Raw genomic sequence first — 26,500 nt, 5'->3', positions numbered from 1 at the left:
TCCCTGTTTCACCCTGGGCAGGTCATTACTATCTCTGTGCTTCAGTTCCTTATTTGTAACTTTCTGCTACCCGTTGCCTTGTCTCTTTAGATTGTAAGCACTTCGGGGAAAGGGCTGTCTCATGATGAGCATGAACAGCACCTTGCACACTGGGGCCCTGATCTCAGTTTGGGCTTCTAGGTGTCACAGTAAGAGAAATAATCATTCTTCATAAACAAACAGTCTCTTAACCGACAATTAATAATTGCACAAGAAAAGCTAACTAAATTATTCATGGGACGCCTCCCACACTGACACCTGTAATATCTCATCCAGTCCTATTTATCACCTATTTATGAGCCCTATTGTCATAATAATAGTTATATTTTCCTTGTGTCCTAAGGCAAAAAAATCTGTCCCTAGAATATCAAATGACCAGTCAATTCATCATTTCTTACCTTCTCTTTCTCTTTGTCTCACACAGAATGTTCCATAAAATATCTGCTTTTTTCTTAATCGCTTTGCTTGATTAAATAGGAGAAAACATTCTTCCATTCAGTTTTGTTTAATATGTGTTCTTGTTGGAGATCTTCTGGATTTTTGTGGACAACAATTATATTTCTGTGGAACTGGTCTTTAAAGATTAGTTTGAGGTACATTCTCTGTCCTTTGTGATACATTCATCCCAAACTCGTTACATTTTAGTACTATGGTTTTTTTTTTTTTAAACTCATAGCTTTAGAAATGTTTGAACAATCCAATTTATCTTTACCTGATAGGCTGTGGGTGGACAAGTGAGGTGAGTCGTGTTCAGCTCAGCAAGGATATAATGAGGCATATAAATAATTAGCAACACATATCAAAAACCTTCTGCTTATATAGGACAAACCCCTGCATAATCCCCAAATCTTCAGTGGGGCTACTTGTTTCGGTATGACAAGCAGGATTTGAATATCTCTGTGTGTGTCTTTCTGTAACATGATCAATACAGTGTGGAATGTAGTCATAAAAGGAAAATAATACTGTTAGAAAAAAGGCCCTCTATATCAAGAAAGTAATAACCTTTTTAACCTTCATTGTTCCCAACTATACCAATAAATTCAACACTGGAGTGTTCTACACAGCTGCAGTTAACAGTAATATCTGCAGTTTATTCCTACAACTGAAGTATCAGGAAACAAAAATGACAGCAGTATCTTCAAGTGAAGGAAGTCTGACATAAACACTTGAAACAAATTCTATTAGCTATACTGTTTTAGCTGACAGAAAAATAAACACAATTGTAGACAAAGGCTAAGATTTTTAAGGGAGTCTGAGGGACTAATTACAATGGAACTTGGGCTCCTAACTCCTTTAAGCTCCTTTAAAAATCCCATCCTAATACTCTTATAATTTTTGACTTATTTTAATTCATAAGAAAACAATTAACTGTTAATTGGAAATAGGTCAAACGATTGCATCTTTATTAAGAATGCTCCATGGGGTTTATGTGGTTAAAAATTCGCCTGACCCATTTTTGATGTTTTAAACCCTTTTCCATATTATTTTTGCAGATTTCAGTGTTTGAAGGTTCTGTCCTAGACTAGAAGCACAAGTGCCTGAATACCATGAAAGAGTCTCTTCTCTTAAAACTTTCAGTTCAGTTTTGCAGACCAAGGAGCTACAGATAGTTCAGATAAGAATCTTAACTTTTGAATGCTTTTGTGATCTGCACCCAATCTCTGAGCTTTGATGTTTTCCCATTTCTGCAGTTAACATACAATAGATGTCAAAATAATTCCAATCCAAAAATAATACTTTCCAGTGTTTTGAAGCTAGATGCATACATTCTGTATTAGTCTTCATAAATAGTACAAATTAAAAAATCACTGTCAGTTTGAGAGATACATTCAGCTTGGGCAAGTTTGTCCTAATCATAGAAATCTTCTGCAGAAAATATTCCATTAATATGGTATTTCAATCACTTCTAGTAAATGTGATAGATATGTCCGGCAAATGCGGACTCCTGTTTCCTGAAAATGAGCATAGAAACCAAAATATTGGGCATTGACTTTACCTCCATGTTTGGACATAGTGCACTTAAACAACTAACTTCAGCAACCCATATCTAAAGGTATCTAAAGCCTCAGATCATGTGAGCACTGAAGAAATAATCAAGTCAAGACACAAGAAAGACTTTCAGACTCATTAAGATCTAACAGTGCTTATTCCTGGGGGAATTCAGCACCAAAAAATTAAAAATTCTGCACAAATTAATTACAATTCTGCACACAATATTTTAAAATTCTGCATATTTTATTTGTCAAAATAACACAATATAATCACAACAGTTTCAATTAGTTTGGTAATTTATTTCAAAATACCCGCCAGCAAGTATGTCTGTAACAATACAGACAACAAAAAAGATTCAGGAAATGTTTTTTGACAAATAGGTTCCGTACTTGGCATATTAATACAGAACTGTGGGTAATAATTCATTTAAACTACAATACAGAACCGTACTTCCCGCACCCCTCAGAAGCAGTGTAAAGGCTTGGGGGAGTCAGGGGAAATGGAGGAACTGAGGGAAGTAAGTGCTGGGAAGGAGCCTGAGTATGAACTTGAAGGGTTGTTGGGTGTGGGTGGGAAGAGTATGGAACAGTTTTTTGGGTGTGGTTGGGGAGGGACTGTTAGGGAGCTTCCCCCATGCAGACCCTGTCTCACCCCGAGCCTCTCCCATTCAGTCAGGCACATCTGCCCCATCCCCATGTGTTCCTGCACCCCCACGTGTCCTTGCACCCCCTGTCCACAAGTGTTCCTCCACCTCCACTCAGATACCCACTCCCCCTATCCCCATGTGGCCCTAAACCCCCTTCACCTGTCCCCATGTGGCCCTGCACCACAGCTGCCAACTTTCATGCAGTAAATAAGTACTCCAACTTTCACAATAAGCCAAAAATCAAGCTAATCCCATTTCAGAACAAGGCCAAAACAAGCCAATCACTAAGAACTCCAACACTCTATGTGACTAGTCCCCCCCGGCGTGCAGCCTGGGACTGTGGTGGGCCTGCGGTGTACCCCTGACTCTCTCCCCCCTTGCTCCTGCTTGCTGGGAGCTGATCAAAAAAAAAAAAAAGAAGCAACAAGCTACAAGCCCAACAAGCTACAAGCCAAACAAGCAACAATCTACAAGTCAAAAACTATCAATAAGCAACTCACAAGCCAATTAAGCCAAAAACAAGCCCAATTTCTGCGTTTTTTCCGTGGGTTTGGCATGTCTGCCCTGCACCCCCTTAACCAGCCCCCTCCCCATATCTCCATGTGTCCCTGCATCCCCTGTCCCATGTATCTCTGTGCCCCCACTCAGCCATCCCCCTCCCCCATGTAGCCCTACACCCCATGTTCCAATGTCTCTGCACCCCCTCAGCCAGCCCCTCCCCCATCTCCATGTGTTTCTGTGCCCCCACTCAGCCATCCCTCTTCCCCCTGTAGCTCTGCACCCCCCTCACTCAGCCTCCCCCTCTGCCCATGTTGCCCTGTACCTCCCTCCCCCCTGTGGCCTTGCACCTCCACTCCCATTCAGCCCCTATCCCAGTCTGTCTTCCCCCACTAGCCCTTATGAGTTCTGTCTGTCTCCCCATATCCCCTGTCTCCTCACCTGGCCCAACAAAGTGAAGAATTGATCTGAATTCAAGAAGATGAAATTCAATAAAGCTAAGTGCAGAGTACTTCACTTAGGAAGGAAAAATCAAATGCACAACTACAGAATGGGGAATAACAATCTGCATGGCAGTCCTGCTGAAAAGGGTCTGGGGGTTATAGTGGACCACAAACGGAATGGGTCATCAATGTGATGCAGCAGCAAAAAAGGCTTTTATGATTTTGGGGTACATTAACAGGAGTGTGGTATGTAAGACACAGGATGTAATTGTCCTGCTGTACTCAGCACTGGTGAGGCCCCAGCTGGAGTACTGTGTCCAATTCCGGGGGCCACACTTTAGGAAAGATGTGGACGAATTGAAGAGAGTCCAGAGGAGAGCAACAAAAATGACAAAAGGTTTAGAAAACCTGACCTATGAGGAAAGCTTAAACAAACTGGGCATTTTTAGTCTTGAGAAAAGAAGACTGAGGGAGGACCTGATAAGTCTTCCAATATGTTAAAGGCTTTTACAAAGAGGACTGTGATCAGTTGTTCTCTATGTCCACTAAAGATAGGACAAGAAGTAATGAATTTAATCTGCAGCAAAGGAAATTTAGGTTAGATATTAGGCAAAACTTTCTAACTATACAAGTAGTTAAGCTCTGGAATAGGCTTCTAAGGCAGGTTGTGGAGTTTGCTTCATTGGAAGCTTTTAAGAACAGGTTGGACAAACACTTGTCAGGGATGCTCTAGGTTTACTTGGTCATGGCACAGTGCTGGGGGCTGGATGTGATGACTTCTTGAGGTCCCTTCCGGCATTGCATTTCTATAATTCTATAATCATAAGAAAATTAACATGGAAATAAAATGTGACTTGGTAATGTTACTAAGTGGTTCCAGAGCCTTGTACCTCTGTCTCATCTGTTCAGATCCACTGTTGATCACTAGTAGCTCGCTTGTCACATTCATCTCTTCCTAGTGGCATTTGTCCAGATCTCTGAAACTCACCATCACCATTAATGGGAATCTCTTGTCAACAGCTTCAGGAGTGAGGTCAAGGATTTGAATGAGCATGTAGACTGAACTCCCCCTTCTCTTCTAAACATGGTTTTCCCTCCAGGTTAGGATGGAGATACATTGAGGAAGCTGGCCCTGCTACTGCCCTGGCAGTACCTTTTTTGTGGATTAATAGAGGACTCCAGTCTCGAAGCCTGTCAATCTGGCACTTCTCATCAGTACTGAAATCACTTGGAAAAGAAAAACCATGCATGTGATTATCGAAAGCATCACCATTTATAACCCACTGTGGCAATCCATCTCAGGTCACTAGGAACTAAGAATATTACATATTAAAGAGTTGTAGATTGTGAGTGTGAAAGAGACATATATGGCTGTTTTATGAGTTGTGAAAACCTATTGCGTCTTTAAATGACATCGTTCACATCTCTTGGCTTGTCTGTGACATGTTTATATCAGCGAGTACATCAGGGACTGTTGAGTCCAAACAAATGGTGATGAACGCATTTTAAAGCTTTCCATGCTGCTTGCTTTAAATAAATTTGCATCGATGAACAGATTAAACGCCTCATGATCCTTTCTGAGTAACAAACGCTAAAAATAGATTTGTTACCACTTCGGCTGAAATGTTGACAGTTTTTGAGAAGGGGAAATAGTACTGAAAGATTATAATTTGTTGTTTTTTAAAAAAGTATTTCAAAACACCATGAACCAACTGGGGCAAGCTTGCCATTTTGTGCATTTGACATCTTGACAGTTTTCAGCCTAACTTCCCATTCGAGATGGGTGAGTGCTGAGCTGTCTGCAGAAGCGGATTGCTTTTTATAAAAAGTCAGGCTCTGATTACTGAGCAGAGAGAATATTTTCCTGAATTATAAAGCAAAGCATCATGTCATGCTGATCACTCCTTTGTATTGACAGGCAGTCGAGCAGGAAGTGACTTGACTTAAGAGAACATAAATTGTATTTAAATAGTCGATCTGGGTGCATTAGGGAGGTGGGAAGTGATTTTAATAAATTAAGAACTGATTCAATTCTTTAACACTGTACCAAGTATTTTTTCTTTAGAGGTTTGAAAATCTTCAGTCACCTTGGTATTAAAATTATTTTTCATTTCTGCTTCATCTGTCCTGTTTCATTTCTCCTTCCAACTTCTGGTCAGGAAGTGCCAAAACGCTGTCCCGAAAGTGCCAAAACAAAGCTGTTCGTGTGGTATTTTACCTTAAACAGGAGCAGGAAGTATCAGAATGCTTGCAAGAATCCCTTTTTTATGAGATTTCTAGCCCAGTTTTGTAGATGAATAAGCATCTGTATCAAACCTTTTGAGTTTTGTGCATGTTAGGCTTGTCTGGGGGTGGGGTGGGGGGTTAAGGTTATATAGATCTCTGTTTACAGTGCAAAGTTCTGATCTGGTAGTAATGCAGGTAGGCAGGATCAGATGGAATGATCATGCCCCTAATGGACAGGGACATAACCACGGTGACTTCGTCAGACTTTCATGTAGTATTAAAGTAGTCAACATGGCCACCTGCTTAAAGGATACATCCTCATGCCACGGCAACAAGCATTTGCTGGATGAATGTAACTACATCCTAGAGTATATCCTCTGATTGTGGGAGCAGGTGTATCAAATGGAACTTTGTGTTTCACTAATTTATGAATGATCATTTCTGTTTAACTGTTGATGAGATGCACACTTGGTTCTGTGGCAGCTGAACGATTTAATGATGCAATCATGGCTTTCTTCAGAGAGGACCAATGCTCTGAAATATATGAGTTCAGAAAGTGCGTTCTAGAGTACTTCTGGTTCATTGGACTTGGACAATCTGGAAGAAAACAGCCTAGTAGGACATGACCTGTAAGGTTAAAAAAGAATTTCAGAGAAGATGCTGTTCCAGAGATGCAACATTTCCATTGCAGCATGAATTATTTATGCTTGAAAGGTGTATTGTCAACCCTGTATAAGACCAGGGAAAGTACTATATTTTACAAGCTGCAAGTCACCTTGTAATGGCAATTCAGAAGAGCACTTAAGCACATACTTAAGTCCCACAGACTTCAATAAGATGTAAACATGTGCTAAAGTTAAACATGTGCTTAAATATTTTGAGTTGGAGCCTAAATATTTAAACGGGTTCTGAATTCTTTTGTAAATGTTCCACTGTATTTACCAAAATTCTAGCCAGTTCACTGTGACTTGATTTTTTTGCACACAGTCATTGATTAGAATTAAGTAATAGAATTGGATAGAATTCAAGCCTAGTCTTGCAGCTTGTCATTGGAAAGAATTGGCTAATATTTTTTCATAAAACTGTGAATAATACTTGCAGCTTCATTCAGGCTCATTTTGCAGTTGGAAAGCTTCACTGTTCAGTTTTTGTGTGAATCCATGTGAAAATGGATTTGTCTTTTAAATGAAATATCAAACTTTCAAAAGTAGTGAGGTTTTTACTTGAAAATAGGAACCTGGGAAGAGCCATGCTGGTTCACAACAGATGTCCATCTACTCCAGTATCCTGTCTTTGACATTGACCAATTCCAAATGCTTCAGGGAAATAAATTTGGTATTAGGCCTTTATGGGATTTCCAGTTTCCAGGGAAAGTTTCAAAAAGTTAGAAGTTGGCTTATGCCCTGAAGCTTGAATGTTTATCTCTCTTCTAAAGCACTTGCTTATTTGTGTTTATTATTCTAATTCTGAATAATCTTATCCATATAAAATGTCTCATCTTTCTTTGAATCTTGTTGTGCGCTTGGACTCAATTATATATCCTGTAGCAATAAATTTCACAGACCAGCTGTACATTGTGTGAAATAGTGTTTCCTTTTATCAGTTTTAAATTTGCCATTCCTTAATTTCATTATATGTCCCTTTCTTCTTATAATAGGATACATTTTGCAGATTTTGGATTGGCCCGTCTTCACAGAATCCAACCAAAATGTGGAAAACCTCAAATTTTGAGGTTTTTTTTTTTAAAGTCTCTAAGAATTTCACACAGCCCTAGAACTAACTTACAATAACTCTCTTCCTTTAGAGACAAACATCAAAAGACTCTGTTCCAGATGCTTATCTGAATAGCCAAGGGATGCACCCCACCCATGTACTTATTCGCTACATTGATACTGACTTGGACTCTTAATACATTCCATGGGTGGCGTACCCGAGCCCACTTATCCACTGATGCTTTAAAAACTCACGCACCTTAATCTGGGTCTATGCTGGTTATGTGATATGTATGTATCTCGTGATCCTTGTAACCGATACCTGTAATCCCTCATAACTCAAGCCTGACCCCAGATGTACAGTACCTTCCCTCTGAACTTGTGTATATTTAATTTTAAACATTAACTTTAATAAAATTTTTAAATCTGTTAGACCTCTCAAGAGAGCAGTTGTCTTTGTGAATTTCTTTCAGTCCTACCAGAACCTAGAAATACAGGAGTCTGCAAGAAAAATAAAACAATGAGTGGGGAGTGTATAGAATAGCTATCCATTTTTTTTCTGAAACTGGAGAATGGTTTGGTTCAGGACTGTTTTTTTTTTTTTTTTTTTTGTCAAACATCTTAACTGTATTCCCTCACCTTTACCTATTAGAAGCTAAAACTTTAGCTTTCATTCATTGGTGAGGAAACCATGCTGACTTCCAAATGCAGTGAGACCAATTTGGAGGCTTTTAGATTCCTGAAAACATGAGGCAAATATTTCCAGGATATGTATTTTGTAGGAAGATAACTGGAAAAGGAAGGTAGAGTCTATTGTTGTTATAAATGTACTGTACAAAGTTTCTGCTCTCTGAATTTTCCATGCTGAACCTACCATTTGCATCCTGATGTCCTTAACAGTGTGTTCGGTTAAGCAATGTCAAGGCTGTACCAACAGTTGTTACCGGAAGATTTGCTTTTTAATTTAAAACCTTTTATTCCTAATTTATCCATTCCGGTAATTAAGGTTGTGGCCCACCCTAAAGGAGTTTCCAGGGAAAGCCGCAGTTAGCTAACTTCCCCTTGAAAGGACATGGATATAGCCCTCTGATCAAGAATAGGCAAACAAGCAATAAATTCTTCGAAAACAAAAATAATATTTATTTAGAAGTGAGTGAGTACAGTAAAAGAGTAGAGATAATAGAGTTACAATTAAAAAAGGAATAAAGTGGCGCAGCAAATAGACACAAAACTACAATTATAGTTTCAATTAACTCTGTAGCATATAACAATAATATCATTCTATTAATATTGTATACATTATAACAATATAGCAATTAAACATATAACAATATATTAATTAACATTCAATATTAAACACTTAAAACCAAACATCCAGTAAGCATAGGCCTGGCAGTTACTAAATGGGTAGGGAAATCTTACTCAGACCACAAGCATCCAGCTTTATTTACACTTGAAACCCATATGCTCTAAGATGATAAAATAGATTTTGGCTTACAAAGGCCTTCTTAAAATCCCTCTGATTCATCACTGGAGCGGTCCTTCTTTGTCATGGTGTTGTATGGCAATGGTGTAGCCATGGTCGGCTAGTCGCTGAGCATGTGCTACTGGCCGCGGTGTTGTTCTGCTGCCTTTTCCTGAGGTAAAGTGGTTCCTCAGGCAGGAGAGACGGCAGCCCGCTGGGTAATAGCTGCAGTGGCTGCTGTGAAGGCCTCTTGCTGGCTGGGTGGCATGAGTGGACATTGCCAACAGGGCCGGCTCCAGGGTTTTGGCCGCCCCAAGCAGCCAAACAAACAAACAAACAAAAAGCCGCGATCGTGATCTGCAGCGGCAATTCAGCGGGAGGTCCTTCACTCCGAGCAGGAGTGAGGGACTGTCCGCCGAATTGCCCCGGAACAGCTGGACGTGCCGCCCCTCTCCGAAGTGGCCGCCCCAAGCACCTGCTTGGTAAGTTGGTGCCTGGAGCCGGCCCTGATTGCCAAGGAGAACCTGGAATCCTGGGTGGGCAGCTGCTGCTGCTGTTGGTCCATACGCGCCTTCTTTCTTGCAGGTGTCTGGCAGAGCTCCTCTCTTTAGCTAGTCCTTGCTCCCTACAAGGTGTTAGCCTGTTGGCTGTCGCCTTTATATACGATTTGCAGCTCATTAGCTATAATTTATTATCGCAATTCCGCCAATCAGCTTTCAAATATTAGTATATGTTAATTATATGCTAATTACTCACATATACTAGTAGCTCCTCCTCCCATAGACTTCTGTGGGCTCAATGTATTCCTGTAGAGTTTTTCAGCTGAGCTTTGGATGAACCCTAGCTACTTCCTGTCTGGAAGTCCCATTTGTTTCTATGGGTGACAGTGTATTCCTGTGGGGTTTTGCTGAGTCTTTCTCCATAGGAAGTGATGCAATACCTTGTCTTGATTGCATCATCCCTATTCATTTCTATGGGCTCTCATCTATTCCTATGGAATTTCCCACTACATTACATACTCCTATAGCCGCCATTACTGTATTTTCTAATTTAAACTGTTCTTAATTTTTATTTAATTAAAACTTTATTCTTAAAATTACTGTTCTAAGCATGTCAAAGGGTCCTGACACTACCACCACTCATTTTATATCCAATTAAGAGAATTACAGTTTCCCCAAATTTAAACCCCTTCCCGAGGTTTTTCTGCAAACCTTCAATTTAAAGTGTTCTAAGGCATTTCTGGCAACTGAGGCAAAATCTCTTGCCACACACTTGATGAGTAAATGTGAATTTTTCTGGCTCCTTTCTGTTCTGTTTGTGGTTGATGCATAGATTGCCTTCCATTTTGTTACTGCATTTGCTATGCAAACAGGGAAGTAAAAACATGACTCACTTGGGATAGATCATTTTAAAGACTGCAGACTGTAGGAATGTGGTGTTTTTCATCCATGTAAAGAAGCTCATGGTACAATGAATAAAGAACAGTGACTAAATAAGCAAAATAGTGGCATCGAATATTTTGGAGCAGTACGTTTGTTAGGAAAATGATGCATCAGAAATCCAGTGAGATATACAAATACTGAGGAAATGGCAATTAGTCAGGAACTCATTTGAGTGGATATAAGTCTGCAGACTTAAGTCTCAGTATATTAAATATAAACCTAATTAGTCTCTTCTTAATTAAAGTTCAGACATATGCAGCAGTTCACAAATATCTTTGTCCTTTTAGGATTAAGTTTGTCAAACACTTAATAAGAATTTTCTGGGTGTCTGAATCTGTGGTGCAGCACTCTGGACATGCTTATTAGAGGATTTACTCTTGATTTATATATAGAACTTGAACTTGACCATAAAATACTTGCCACAGCAGAGGCTCATTAGGAGGGATAAGCTGTGTTTATCTATAGTCTAAAGGGTCTTCCCCCTCCCCTTTGTGGATAGTATACATGTGTTTTTCTTTAGGCCATTCTCTAGTATTTTCATACACATTTCATACAAGTGATTAATTATAAAAAGCAGTACCACAGCACTGCTTTTACTATTTAAATAATCAGAGTGTTCTTTAGATGCTGTAGATTTTGAAGATATCATTTTTGTTAAGAACTGGCCAAAATCAACACAAAAACGGTTATGCAGGACTGATTACTGAGCAGAAATGGGAGGGGCTAGATTTGTCTAAAGTGTTAGCTCTGTTTCCTTCATCTGTAAGACTCTTTCATGGTGGCACGGTAAGAGCCGGGTGAGCAGCTGTGCGGAGCCACGATGCACCCACCACCTGCCCGCGGTGCGGGGGTAGAGAGGTGCGAGAGCAGCTTCCGGACGTGTCACAGCCCCCAGCCCCCGCCTGGCTGAGGACAGGTGGAGGGTCTGCGAATCCGTGCTGGCTCCCCACAACTGCCTATGTGGGTCTCCCTGGCCGGCATGGGGGGGAGGGGTGTGCCTCAGAGTCTCAGCCCTTGTGTAGAGCCCTGCAGATCTGCGGGTGTCTGCCGATGCGGAAATCCGCAGATCATTTTTGAGGATCACAGATCAGATGCAGATACACATTTGTGTATCCACGCAGGGCTCTAAACCATCTTTCCTCTTAATAAGGAAGGGAAAAAATGAAACGTCAGCATGAGCATTGGTTTAAGACTTGAAATTCATGGCTTCATTGGATGCTTTATGCAATTGTAGGAGGACTCTGAGATAGATGAAACAAGAGGAAAAATGCATTTTCTGTGGTAACTTATCCTTAACTTAACAGAGTAAAAGATTGACACCGTTGTGTCCAAGTTTTTCAGATAATCTCTGAAAGCATCATCTGGTATATTGGTAAAATGTTTCCTCAGGTGTAGTGTAACACTCCAGAATGAAAACACACTTTGCAAGGTGTGTGTTCTGATTAGGGGCTCTTCTATTTTCAGACTACTGCTGGGAAGGAGAGATTTTGAATGAAAAATGAAGTCCCCAGCTAGGTAACTAGAAGCATGTCACTATGCCTGTAGCAGTGTGTTAAGATGTTCTGTAGATTTGGGTGACAGGCTGTATGCGAGACATCATTAGGATGACTGACGAGACACAGAAGAGAAAAGGAAGTAGCATAGGTAAGCAGAGTCTTAGGCAGTAGGATGTTCCAGCACTGTTGAGTGTTTTCCCTGGGACATTTTGACGAGTGACGTTGAACTTGCAAGAGCTTCGGAGAGTTCAGTTTAGCTAAGTACCCAACTTTTGGGTGCTCGTGCAAATTTATCAGCACTGTTAGAGTCTTTGAGATCTTCAAAAGCGGGACCTGAAAACTCACAAGAACAACTTTCTTATAAGATTTCCGGTACAGTACTCCTGTTTCCTGTCTTGGGAAGAAAGGCTTTCATTGCTTCTAGTGCCAGCTGCTACCAGAAAGCACAGATTACCTGGGGGTTGCTTTTATTTCAGAGATACCCAAGCTCTTTTAAACCTCAAAGTTCTGTTGAGTTTGAAGAAAGATTCCGTTAAGTATTAATTCCGTCCTAATGAACTGATTCTCCCATCCCTAATCTCTTCTTTGCATCGTCAGTTGTGTTCATTGCCTCGGAACTCTGTCTTTAATCCTACCACTCAGAGTGGAGAAAACTCTGAATGGGAGTTGAAAGATGCTCTCGTGTTGCATCTACTATTTTTAGATGTTTGCCTTTTCTGTGAAACCATTGTCTCTTCTGTGTTCCTAGGATGGTCTGAAAAGGAGCCTGGAGATGATGTCACCTGCTGGCCTGTATTTACCTATTAATTTTAATGTATGTGCCTTTGAATGTAGGTTTTATGTGATGTCTTTACTTAAGAGATAAAAGGAAAGAAACAAAATAACATATGTATTGAATTTTATATATACCAGTTCAAAACTATAGCTTTGTAACATGTGAATGGGAGCTTGCTGGAGGTGATTGCTGATTGTAGGTTTTGGGGGGGGGAGAGAGATTCTGGATTTGCTGGAAGATAATTATATTATGAATCTCTGAAGCCTGTCTTAAAATGCTGTAGGCTCTGAGGCAGAATTATTCTCCAGAGCGCTGCACCAATTTCATAGCAAACTTGATTAAGTAATCAAATTGCAGGCCATCGCTGACAATAAACTAATTCTTAATCTGAGTACCCAACCTGATGTACATTAGGATGTTTTTGCCAGGAGGCCAGTGGCCTGCAAAAGAGTGGAAAATGGATAACTAAATATGTTTCTGTCTATTCTGCTGCTTGCAGGAGCACACAGACAACTGAGTGCCATTAATTAATACCTGTAATTTGGTTTGATTTAATATGCCCTCCTCCTGTTGGAGTCTTAAATGTAAACTGAGGCTACAGAGTAAGGAGTGGATGAGAGGCAGTCGAAACTGGCAAAATATATTGGTAAGAGTGTTTTTTCCCCATTCTCCTCTCAAAGAAAATGCTGCCAGGCTTAGAAATGGTGGGAATAATTCAATATGAGGTTAATGGGGAAACTAGTGGTAGGAGAAAAATGATGGTCGGCAAGAAGAATCCAGGAAGCAAATGATAGGAGAGCAACGAAAAGAGGAAAAAAATGTTTTAGATGTGTTTTTATTCTTTTCTTCAACAATGTAATTCCTTCTTGGCCCACCTTTATTACTACGGCTGCTTTGTCGTGTATTTGGTAGTTTGGATAGCCAATTTTAGTTTATTTTTTTTTTAATAATATGCTAGATATGGGCAGTAAGTCCATGGTGATGTTCCAACAGCATCACAGGCTCTCTCACATTGGGATTCAGTATTCAGGTATTGTTTTCTTGGACATTTGCCTGGCGGCACTAGGCTTAGCAGCCAAGGAGCTATTAGTAACATTCTGGCTCATTAACTGTACTTTGGTTAACGTTCCAGATACTGCAGAGTTTAAGTGTGGGTGTTCGGGAGTTTTGGCAATGAGTGTGGCTGTTTGCTTCAGATAAAGTTCTCAACCCATCTGGGGTGGGAGAAGTCTGATGGCAACAACATTTGGGTAATTTCAGCATCCTTGCAAAAATCATCCTGAGAAAAACAGCTATAAGAATATATAGGGGTCAGCAACCTTTCAGACGTGGTGTGCCAAGTCTTCATTTATTCACTCTAATTTAAGGTTTCGCGTGCCAGTAATACGTTTTAACGTTTTTAGAAGGTCTCTTTCTATAAGTCTATAATATATAACTAAACTATTGTATGTAAAGTAAATAAGGTTTTTAAAATGTTTAAGACGCTTCATTGAAAATTAAATTAAAATGCAGAGCCCCCTCCAGACTGGTGGCCAGGACCCGGGCAGTGTGAGTGCCACTGAAAATCAGCTCTTGTGCTGCCTTTGGCACGTGTGCCATAGGTTGCCTACCCCTGATCTAGATTAAAATCAGGAGATGCACCATGCTACAGCCCTGCTATCAGGAGAGTGCTTCTGCATATGTCCTGAATAGGAATGCTTCTCGGAATCAAGGCCCATATAGAATGGAAAAGGATTAGGATATTGTGAAGAACGTGGGGTGAGCTGTAATAATTGTATGAATATGCAACCTAGCTATTAAGAGAGTTCACAATTATTGGTTATTGCAATGTATGAATATATTGGTTCAGTTTAATAGTGGGCTACTGGGAAACAAACAGGAAGGCAGTACAATAGCCTAGACAAGTAAAAGCCCAGAAAACACTCGAAAGACAATAGTCAAGCTGTTAACTGTGAGGAGGTGACTTCCAGGCTCTAACCCAAGCTACACAGCTGTTTTGCCAAGGCTGAGAGCCTAAAGATCAAAAGGAAACTAAACGGTTAAAAGGACTCTTAGGGAAAGGGATGGGGGTAAATTATCAGAACTGCTCATGGGGAAGGACTGATGTAGAGACAAATAAGAGGCAGTAACTGCAGCAGAATAGTCTGTCCCTTCCATCCCAGAGGTGGGAGTACCTGTGTTAAGTGGAACCTATCTATACTTGCAAGGAAAGGATAGGGTTAGGTAAAATCAGATATACATATATAGGTTTTTATTTTGTTGTTTCTCTCTGTTTGTTATATTTCTATGAACCAATAAATCATACTTGCCTTTGAAGAAAGCTGTTCTGAGTTACTGTAAATTTATACTGGTCGCAAGCTCCTGCAGAGAATTCTGTAGCTGGACCCAAACCCAGTAGGGCCTTCTAAGGTAAATACATTTGATAAACGGAGTGGGGTGAATTGTGGGGCTCCACTTTGGGGGAAAGTGGAGGAAGAGACCTGTCATTTGAAAGAAGTGCCCACAGAGACTGAGAGAGGAATCACCGGTGCAGCTCACACCTGAACCATAACAAATATCATATCTGATGATCTTTAGTGCAAAGCTCACATTTGATAAATTGTACTGCTTTATATAAGTTATTATTTCTGATTTATTTTTCACTTGTCAAGGTGCCTACAGCATAAGGATAGGTGCACTTTTTTACCATTTGTATACATTTAAATATTTAAAAAATATCTGAACATAGCAGTATTCAATGCCATGACTAGTTCAGATCATTTAACATCCCCATTATGCCTTTGGATTACTGTAGTAGCTGCACCATTCTGTTAAATGACCGAATTCCTGGAACTATTGGCTATAACAGGAGAAACATTTGGAGTGTGTGGAACGGAGGGAGACCATTGCTATTGCGTTTAGAGGCACCCGTAATTTTTGGATAAGCCCATTGTGTGAACCTTTTGAACTTTGCCTCTTTTCTACCTGCTCTCCAACATGATCGTGTTATTTCAGTACTTCCATATCCATACCGTGGGATAGTGAAGTTTGAAAGGGTTAGATTTTATCAGTAAATGTCAGTAAACTTTGATTTCACCACACACACTATTTCCATCAACAGATAGGCAAAGTAAGAAAAATGCTGCTTGAGAATTAGTTTGATTTAAGGATATTTACTTTGTATATCTTCACATGTGATGTTGACAGTTTGTGTTTTAACCTTTATAAAGCTTTAACTTTTTGAATCTCCATGTTTACTGTCATTACATAATTGTCTGACCTCCGCCTCCCCTATTTCACACAACTGTGAAAAGGTAGATTGAAAAATTGAAAAAATGCTTAAAATGCATAATTTTTAAAAGTCTAAAACATGCTTAAAATAAACATCAGTATTATCCATCAAAATTATTAAACAAATTAATTAAATTTTGCCAAGTCTAAGAATATTGTATGTGTTTAAAAAACATGGTCTGAGATTTGCTTCTTTGCTTTCTCCAAAGTTATTAAAAATGTAAATGTATCTCCAGCCAAGGCACTTTGTCATTTTAAGAGAAATTGTAAATGTTAATAATTAAAGGCAATTTTAAAAGTGTGTCAAAAGTCATGCAATTTTTATAGATTGGTTGACTGAATAATGGTTGCCTTCTAGGCCGCCTTTTGGCACACAAGAAGGTTATTATAAGTAAAGCTTTCTGCAGAAGCCTAGAGGATCTGCAGGTAATTCCATTTCCACATGTCAGTTAGGAGTCCAACCTAATTATTGGAGTGAATTTTTGAGGCCAGATAAAGTTACAAAGCAGCTGCTGCTCAAAAAGTCATACCTCGTGAGAGACTGAATTGGAAATTTCTAAAATCATTGTCTCCCACTGATGTGATAGATGGGTAAAAGGGATACTGTTGCTTCTTAAATAATAATAATGATATAAAACAGACATAGTAAATAAATGTCTTTTCCTATGTTACTAAAAACAGGTTAGATGATTAAAACAGAATTCTAAAAATCAGATTTATTTCCTAGGTAAGTTATTAGAATTAGAATTCAAATAATACTTTTTGCTCTGTTTGTAGAGTGCCTAGTACGATGGAGTCCTGGTCCATGAGTGGCTACTAGACACTACCACTGTACAATAATTATCAATATTTCTGTTGATTTATAGTATGCTCCGTTTACTCTTGTGCTTTTCTATGTTTGGACAATGCAAAATCAATGAAGTTAGTTTAAGTTTTGTTTATAGGCCTTCTCCCTTTGAAGTTGTCAGTGCTGTTTTATTTGGCGTGACAATGTTTGAGGGGAATATTTATCTGTTTGAAGAACTGGTTCCGTTGGATTTTTTTTTTTTAATTCATGGAAACATTTTTTTTTATTCTTAGGTATGATAAAAAGCTTATATTTAAAAATCTGAATGTTAGGCAACATTTGAAATGACAGTGTCTGGGTCTCGTATGGAGAAAAAATTTCTCAATTAATAAAAACCTCACATTTTATTGACTATGTAGAGCACAGTATGAATGCAATTGTGATGGCTGCTGTCCTGGCTGCCACATTAGGCATGAAACTGGGACCTGCAGAGCTAAAAGAATGAGCTAGAGAGACAAAATCCCTATGTGGGGGTGTAGCAGACTCATATCGTCTGTGGATCAGGAACAGAGGTGGACCAATAATATGCACTCATATGTGGGTTACACAGTCATATAACAATATGGCTATAATAAACACTGATTATAGCTACACTTTCAATGGATACATTCCAAACAGTTCTGGAGTGAGATTCCAGTAACCACAGGATAACAAGATTTTGAGAAGCATGTGAGGACCAGACCACATATGATCTATAGAACCATAGGTTCCCTTGGATGTCATCCATTGGAACATAGGAAAACTAGAACTGCCATACTGGGTCAGACCAATGGACCATCTAGCCCAGTATCCTGTCTTCCGACTATGGCTGGTGCCAGATGCTTCAGAGAGAATGAACAGAACAGGGCAATGTACCGAATGATCCATCCCCGGTTGTCCAGTTCCAGCTTCTGGCAGTCAGAGATTTAGGGACTCCCAGAGCATTGGGTTGTGTTCCTGACCATCTTGGCCAATAGCCATTGGTGGATTTATCCTCCATGAACTTATCTAATTTTTTTAACCCAGTTGTACTTCTGGCCTGCACAACATCCCCCGGCAGCAAGATCCACTGGTTGACTGTGCATTGTGTGAAGAAGTATTTCCTTATGTTTTTTTTAAATCTGGGCCTATTAATTTCATTGGGTGATCCCTGGTTCTTGTGTTATGTGATAGGATAAATAACACTTCCTCATTCACTTTCTCCACCCCATTCATGATTTTATAAACCTCTATCATATCCCCCCTTTGTCATTTCTTTTCTAATCTGAGCAGTCCCAGTCTTTTTTTAATATTTCCTTATATGAAAGCAGGCCCATCCCTCTGATCATTTTGGTTGCCCTTCTCTGTACTTTTTCCAATTCTAATATATCTTTTTTGAGATGGGGCAAACAACTGCATGCAATATTCAAGGTGTGGGCATACCATAGATTTATATAGTGGCATTTTGATATTTACTATGTGGTTGTCTATCCCTTTCCTAATGGTTCCTAATATTCTGTTAGGTTTTTTTTACTACCACTGCATATTGAGCAGATGTTTTAACAGAACTATCCACTATGACTCCAAGATCTTTCCTGAGTGGGAAGAGCTAATTTAGACCCCATTTTTATATGTATCGTTGGTATTATATTTTCCAATGTGCATTACTTTGCATTTGTCAACATTAAATGTCATCGGTTGTTTTGTTGCCCAGTCACCCAGTTTTCTGAGATCCCTTTTGTAACTCTTTACAGTCAGCTCTGGACTTAACTGCAAACTTTGCCACCTTCCTGTTTGCCCCTTTTTCCAGATCATTTATGAAAATGTTGAAGAGCACTGGTCCCAGCACAGATTGCTCATGGATCCCACTATTTACCTCTCACCATGGTGAAAACTGGAGAGAAACCACAAGGCTGCATTGTAATAGTAGCATATGGGACCTGTTCAGCATGGTACTCCTATATTGCCGAGCTTTAAGTGTGAAATCTTGGCTCCACTGAAGTCAATTTAAAATTCCCATGACTTCAGTAGGGGCAAAATTTCTCCTTAAGTACGAAGTTAAAAGGACTGCTCACATGCTTAAATACTCTGCTGAAGTAAGGCCTTCCACCTCAGTCCTGAAAGGCGCCAAGCACCCTCACCAGCTGTTGACTTTCAAGAGAGTTAAAGGTGCTGAGCACTTTGTAGGAGTGAGCCCTTAGAGGAAAGTGGGGATAAGATGAATGCAACTCAGGAGAAAAAGGTTTATTAATGGTGTGAGGCACAGAGTGGATACAAAAATTTTAAAGCACCTAATTGACTTAGTATCCTAATTCCCATTTTCAAAAGTGACTTAGGCACTTGGGAGCCCAAGTCTCATTGAAAATCAATGCTCCTCAGTGCCTAAGTTGCTTTTTTAAAATGGAACTTATGCCCCTAATCACTTAGGCACTCTTGAAATTTTAACATGTATCTAGAGATTACTTCATAACTATATATTTTAGCTCATTTGTAATTATACGTTTTAATTGAATCATAACTTTCCCCTTTAGGTCTATATAGGCAGAAAAAAAAATTCTGCTAGAGCCATATGTTGTTGGCTGAATTCAGTAACAAGGGAGTCTGTTCCAGCTGGTCCACTCTGCCTTGCAGAAAATCAGTGCCGTTGGATGGACTCAGTTACTGGAGGATTTTTGGGGAGCTCTTATTGGTGTGTTACATTTGACTTAAGGATGCTGCAAACAGCCCTCAAAAGTCAGTGCTAGTGAGCCTGTTGTAGCAGTTTGTTCTAGTTCATCTCAGATCTCTTCCGGACCCTTCTTCTAGTCTCAGTTTTGATATGAACAAAATCATTTCTGAGATTGTACTCTTATGTCACATTAACTCTAATCCATCTCCTTCTTGTATCACATGAAGATTTTAAATCCTCTTCCATTGTGTGATTGTGATAATACACAAAATCTATGATCCTGTAAAGACATTAGTAGAACATGTAGTTTACTGTGCATTGTATTCCATGACTTCCCTGTATTATATATTGCCTATCAGCATTCTTTCCAGGATAGAGTACTCCATTATAGAAAACCAAGAGACACTGGGCAAGTTAATAACTTTATACCATTCATAATGCTTTTGTGAGTCTCTTTAAATCCTATATCTCAAGTAATGTCCTCCTCACCAATGAGACTGAAATATCTTTTCTGTTTACTATAGTCATGCTGTCAACCATGGATTTGTTTTTATGGTTAAAGGTCTGTCAGCAATTCATTATAAACTCCTATTTTCATGTGTGTATATCTGAAATTTGCTCTGGGCTGAAGCATGTTCTACAAAGTGTCTGCCTGGGAGTAAATTTGTTTGTACAATAGTCATAAAAAATAATTTCAGTCATCTTAAAGATGACCTGCAAATAAATATATATATTTTTAATGTGCCAGCTGTACTGTATTTATGAGTGAAGTGTTCCAAATAGAAAGGCCAAGATGACATTCAGCATATAACTATGTTAAACATACCTACAATCCATGTACTATATGCATATATAAATATAGAATATGGAATATTTGATGATGTGGTATCAATTTTAACATGTTTCCTGTTAATATAGTTCTTGGGACTTTTCCTGTTTCCCACCACGTGCACTCATTATTTTTGTTAGCATAGATGGAATTTTTAAAAGTAGCCTTTAATTTTAAGTGCCACTGTGGTCGAAACATCAGGGATTGAACATGGGCCCTCCAGACCTAAAAGCTTGAGCTGCTATATCTTGAGCTAAAGCTGTTTAGCTGAGGCTGGAACACTCATATATATAGAGCTCATTGGAAATGTGCTGTTTCACTCAACTATTGTGGAGACATATGGGTTTTGATGATGTGGGGGTGAGGGAGTCCCTGGCAGGGTTTTGGCCGCCCCAAGCAGCCAAACAAAAACAAAAAAAAGCCGCGATCGCGATTTGCGGCGGCAATTCGGCGGGAGGTCCTTCGCTCCCAGCAAGAGTGAGGGGCCGTCCGCCGAATTGCCGCCGAACAGCTGGACGTGCCGCCCCTCGCCAAAGTGGCCGCCCCAAGCACCTGATTGGTAAGCTGGTGCCTGGAGCCGGCCCTGGTCCCTGGAGGAGCCTACAGGCCATGGCTGGGGTACTTGCCTGGGATGTGGAGACCTAGGTTCAAGTCCTTCTCTGATTCAGAGCAGAGACTTGCACCTAGCTCTCCCACAACCTAGGTGAGAACTCTAACCATTGGGCTATAGGCTTTTCTGGAACATGTATCTTTCCCTCACCCCCACTGGAGCTGTTCTGCTTGTATAAATGCAGAACAAAAAACTCAAAAGTTGCTGCAAAATGAGGTTGTTTTCTTCTGGACAGCTCTACTCATATCCTCTGTGGATTGAACAGAGAGGGGAACTTGTAACACCCACCTACTAGTAAAGGTAGACCTCCTTTTTGGTTTTTGAGCCAACTTTAGACTGTTTAGGCCAAAGTCCATTTTTGAAAAAAGTTAGTAGGAGCTTCTGGTGCTTAGCATCACTGGAAAATAAAACCCAAGGTCTCCAAAGTTGGACAAAAAAAATTGAGGCACTCAAAATTAATGGCTACTTTTGAAAATTTGGTTCACTGAGTCTGAATGGACAGGATTCTGAAGGACAGGATAATTAAAAGTAATAATTTTAAAGTGCCTGCAAAAATGTACTGAATTAGCACTTCCATACATAAATATGTCATGACTTTAAATTCCAGTAACCTGGAGCTTAGAGATAAATGCTTTGTTGTCCCAGTAGAAAGCTGCCGATCTCCCTTTTTTAATAGAATAATGTCTCTGCTTTAAACAACAATAAAAATAATTTAAAAAAATCTACAGCCCGTTATTGGTAGTTAAATTCTTGTGAGGGTCAACACCATTTTTTAGAGTTGCAGACACAAGCCAGCCAGTAAGAGCAGGAGATATTAAGTCAGTACGTCTGCAAAGCACCTAGAACTTAACCTTGGATGAGTCTCTTTGCACCTATGCAGCACAGGGGTGGTGTTAGGCTTAATCATGTAATGTCTCTAAACTGCATTTAGATCACTGAGTGAAAAGTACTGTATAAAATGCAAATATTGAGGCATTAGAACGTATGTGTGTGTTTTAGCCATTATCCATTACTTTGTTGTCTATTTTGGCATCATTGTCTGTTATAGTGAATCTGGGGCTGAGAAGCTTGGAAGTAAGCCAAGCTCAAATGAGTCCAGAGATGTTCTCAGCAGGTTGATCACAGTATGCTCTTTCGCATAACCTCTCTCTCATACTCCTGCCTGTTTCCTACTGGCACTTGATTCAGAGGAGCTGAGCAGGATGGCAGACTACATCCAATGATCTCTGACCAGCACTTGAATCCCATGTTTACTATAATGTAAAAGTGCCTCAGGCACTCTTACTTCAGTTTTGGTCACACCTCACAACCTGTCAGACACTAAATTTCAGTCAAGAGTTAAAAACAGCTTTTAAAAGTGTGAATTTTGTATTCTTTAACAATGACATTTTCTGTTATTTCAGATTCCTGATGTAAATGAATGATTCTAATAATGAGACAAAGTCAGGTTTCTGTAGGACAGAAATAAACCAGGTCTCTTTGGGAAGTAAAAGTAGTTGACCTGATGCATGGGTCATGTGTTTCTCTCTTGTGTGCGCCTTCATGTAGAATAGCCTCTTTCTAGATAGACTTGCAAGCAGGAATTTTGTCACTGGTATCAGCTGTAGAGCAATGAGTTTTGTTAGAGTTTTCCAAGGAACCACATTAAATGGCAGTATTGGTGAATAGATCAGGCACTTCAGAACAAGAAGTGTCAGATATTTTGATTCAGAAGGAGTTCCAGCCCAGCCTCCCTGACAGATACCTTTCTCATCCCCTGGGATTGATAAAGGGCCTTTACACTGAACTCCATGTGTGACTGGAGTCCCAGGGGAGCCAACTGAGGTCACTCAATTAGGGTGAACTGCAAAGAATGGGGCAGACAATCCCCAAAGCTGGTGGATATTCCAATTCTTAGATTTACCAAACCAGCACAAAACAGCTTCTATAATACCTTACTGGTTACCCAGAAGCCAACACCACAGTTCCCTTAAAGCAGCCCAGTCTTAGGCCTCCATCCAGACACCCAAGTCAAATATAATGAGGATTAGTGAAAATCTTATTCATCATATAGGAAAGTTCTACCAATCCCAAAGGATCGGACACATTACCTCCCAGACTAATGAATATTCCAGATCTTACCGAAATACACGCTTACAGCCAATTCCTAATAACTAATCTAAAATTTATTAAAACAGAAAAGAGAGAGTATTGGCTAAAAGATCAGTATACAGACATGAGTACAGTTCTTGAAATTCAGATTCATGAGAGATGGTGAGTTTTGTAGTTGCAAAGAGTTCTTTCAGAATTAGTTCATAGGTTATAGTCCAATGTTTGTATTCAGGGTGATTCCAGGTTAGGACTGGAGATCTCAGCCTTTTGGCTTAAGCTTCCCCTGTGTGAAGCATCAAGCAGATCTGAGATAAAAAGGATCAGGACCGCAGACATTCTTATACAGTTTCAGCTTATACTTATACTTCTTTCGCAGCTTGGAGTCCTCAGGTGAACAATAGGCAATTATGGAGACTTTGAAATAGACCTATTTCCTAAGCATCACCGGTAATGAGCTATATGGATTAACATAAGGCAATTGCCTGTTTTTCACAATTTGCAGGTGATTTGCTGTACATTTCAAAGAGAGATGAATCACTATGTTTACAGTTAATTTAAATGTTAATATTTCCTTTTGATCTCTGAATTAACAGAATATAGCATAGACAGGGACTGTTTGACTACATTGTTACCCTTTAAGAAGACATGAGTACACACACACAATTAGTATCACCTCTAATTACTAACAATATAGGCTTGCATTTTAAAGTTCTAGCCTATCTACCATGGAATGGCCCTAATTACCATTCACATGTCTCTAAAGGTTGGCTCTGGGTCATTTAGCTTGCAAGCTGCGTAACCCTTTCTGGCCATACGTCACACTTTGTGTAAGATTCGTTGCAATTATATAACAGTGGTAGCAACAATGATTTGCATGGTCATAATCTAATCAGATAACATCACACCAAGATACCAAGGATTCTGAGGAAACTGAGACAAGATGCAAGGGTGGTCATTATGCTAGTCCCAGCATGGGCCAGGCAGTTCTGGTATTATGAGCTGATGAATCTCATAATGCAGACTTGTGTCACCTCACCTGCTTTTCTTGACATAATCTTAGAGAACAACAGTCACATCCTGCACTCGCATCCAGCATTGTTACATCTGACAGCCTGGATGTCAGCAAGATGACATTCACTGAAAGAAACTGATCAGCTGACGTTTGGAACGTTCTGCTCCAAAACAGGAAAACCTCAACTAGATTGATTTATAAAGCCAAGTGGAAGAAATTTTCTCTTTAGGCATCTCAGCATCAGCTGTGTTTCTTAACATCTGTTTCAGAAATATTGGATTATCTACTAGCCCTGAAACAATCTAGAATTTTTGGCAGCAATATCTGCACATCGCCCCTTATTCAGGGCTACACTGTATTTTCTCTCTCAACAGTGGAAATGTTCCTTAAGGGTCTTATTCATGATTTTCCTCCATTTTGGGAGCTCCTTTTCTCTTGTGGCCTCAGTATAATATTTGCAGGGTTGATAGGTTTTCCCTTTGAGCCCTTAGCAACCTGTTCGCCATACCACTTATCTCTGAAGATTGTCTTTTTAGTAGCCATTACAACAGCTTCAAAGGTAGGGGAGATTCAGATCCTCGTGGCAGGTCCCCCTAATATAGTGCTTCATAAGGACTGGGTCTCTCTCAGGAGTCATCCGAAATTCTTGCCCAAGGTTGTTCCAGAATTACATGTGAACCAATTCATTTATCTCTCTGTATTCTTTCCAAAGCCTCACTTAACCTGGGGGAAGCTAAGCTTCACACTTAATGTAGTAAGGGCATTGTCGTTTTACATTAACATGACAAAACCATTCAGAAATCCACTTAGATTGTGGCCTTTGCAGAGAAGGTTTCGGGATCAAGCACTATCTTCACCAAGGGTATGTCTACACTACGGGATTAATCCGAATTTAGATAATTCGAATTTGGGAAACAGGTTGTATAAATTCGATTGTGTGCGGCCACACTAAGCACATTAATTCGGTTTTTAACCACAGTAATTCGGTGGTGTGCGGCCACACTAACCCTAATTCGAATTAACAAAATCGATTTAGGCGCTACTCCGCTCGTCGAGGTGGAGTACAGAAATCGATTTTAAGTGCCCTTTAATTCGAATTAACTGGCTCTGTAGTGTGGACGGGTGAAGGGTTAATTCGGATTAACGCTGCTAAATCCGAATTAAAGTCGTAGTGTAGACCAGGCCCAAGATTATCTAAGTGGGTCTCCAACTGTAGAAAGACACATGATGAGCTAGACCGGCTGGATCCATGTAGCCACGTTAGAGCTCATTCCACTACAGCTCAGGCACCTTCTGCTGCCTGCTTGAAGAATGTCCCTGTTCTGGAAATCTGTAAGGCTGCTACATGGAGCTCGGTCCACACATACATAAGACACTAGTCTGTGTAGGGCTGTCCTGCACTCATTGTTTAGGTAGCACACTATTGCCCACCTCCAAGCAAACAGACAGCTGCTTGTTAGCACCAAGAATGGAACCCATGTGGACAATCACTTGAAGAAACAATGGTTACTTAACTACAGTTACTGTAAGTAAGGTCTTCAAGATGTGTCGTTCATCTGGATTCCATGACCCATCCATCTTCCCCGCTACTACAGAGTCCTCCTTTTCTGGAATTCTGTATTGGTGAAGAAACTGAGGGTGATTGTGATGGGCTGTCTTCTATGCCTCTGGGTGGGCTAGAGCGTGAGAGCATCTAGGGCACAGGCTGGCCACAGAGGACACTGCTGGCCAAAAGAATCTGATCTTACATGTATGGGATGCATGTGCACCAAGAGTGGAATCCATGTGGGTGACACATCTTGAAGAACCACCGTTACTGTAAGATAGGAACCATTCTTTTGAAACTATTTCAGTCTTTGATTTATTCCTAACCACATTTAAAATCCTTCCAAAGCCAGTCATGTTCATTGGGCATTGTAGTTATTATTTTGTAATATGATAAAACGTTAGGCTTAAAAAAAAAAAAGTGAGAGAAAGAGAAATGATTTTTTTTCAGGTCTAAGCCTGACCCATGAAAGTGATGGAGATCTAATCAGAACTGTTCCCTACTTACTTCCTGCACTTGCAATGTTTGCCTACTGGTAAATTTTGCCTACTTTTGTGTCCGGGATGAAACAGTTGCCAACAGCAGAGCATAATGACCTGGAGAATAGAACACAATAATTAACTGAAGCAAATGACTGACTTTTGGTGTAGTTATTTTCCCATGTACTGCAGTTTCTCTTCTAAACTGTGTATCAGCTTTACAGATAATGGAGAAAAATCTCCTTTGCAAAATGCCACGGTTACAGAAAACTTGTGGGATTTATTTTATTTTTTTTGACTCTCTGCAGCTGTATCAGAATATTTCTTTACTTCAGTGCTGGCTCCTTTGCTTTCTGCATATGGGTCTTGTGAGTGAAACTCCCTGTCAGACGAGGTGAATTGGACTGAGCAAGCATATACTCAACCACTGCAAGATGTCTCAATGTTTCACACTCC

General features: G+C 39.9%; 1 protein-coding gene across 3 annotated transcripts in view; it reads left to right on the top strand.

Moving 5' to 3' along the window:
- The window catches only part of RIMBP2 (RIMS binding protein 2), a 302,398-nt gene that overhangs the window by 81,801 nt on the left and 194,097 nt on the right, over positions 1–26,500 (top strand). The gene's annotated exons all lie outside the window — the stretch shown is intronic.

Source organism: Terrapene carolina, unplaced genomic scaffold (assembly GCF_002925995.2).
Source record: "Terrapene carolina triunguis isolate 2854851 unplaced genomic scaffold, T_m_triunguis-2.0 Scaffold234, whole genome shotgun sequence".
NCBI classification, from domain to species: Eukaryota; Metazoa; Chordata; order Testudines; family Emydidae; genus Terrapene; species Terrapene triunguis.
This window is presented reverse-complemented; position numbering and strand designations above follow the sequence as displayed.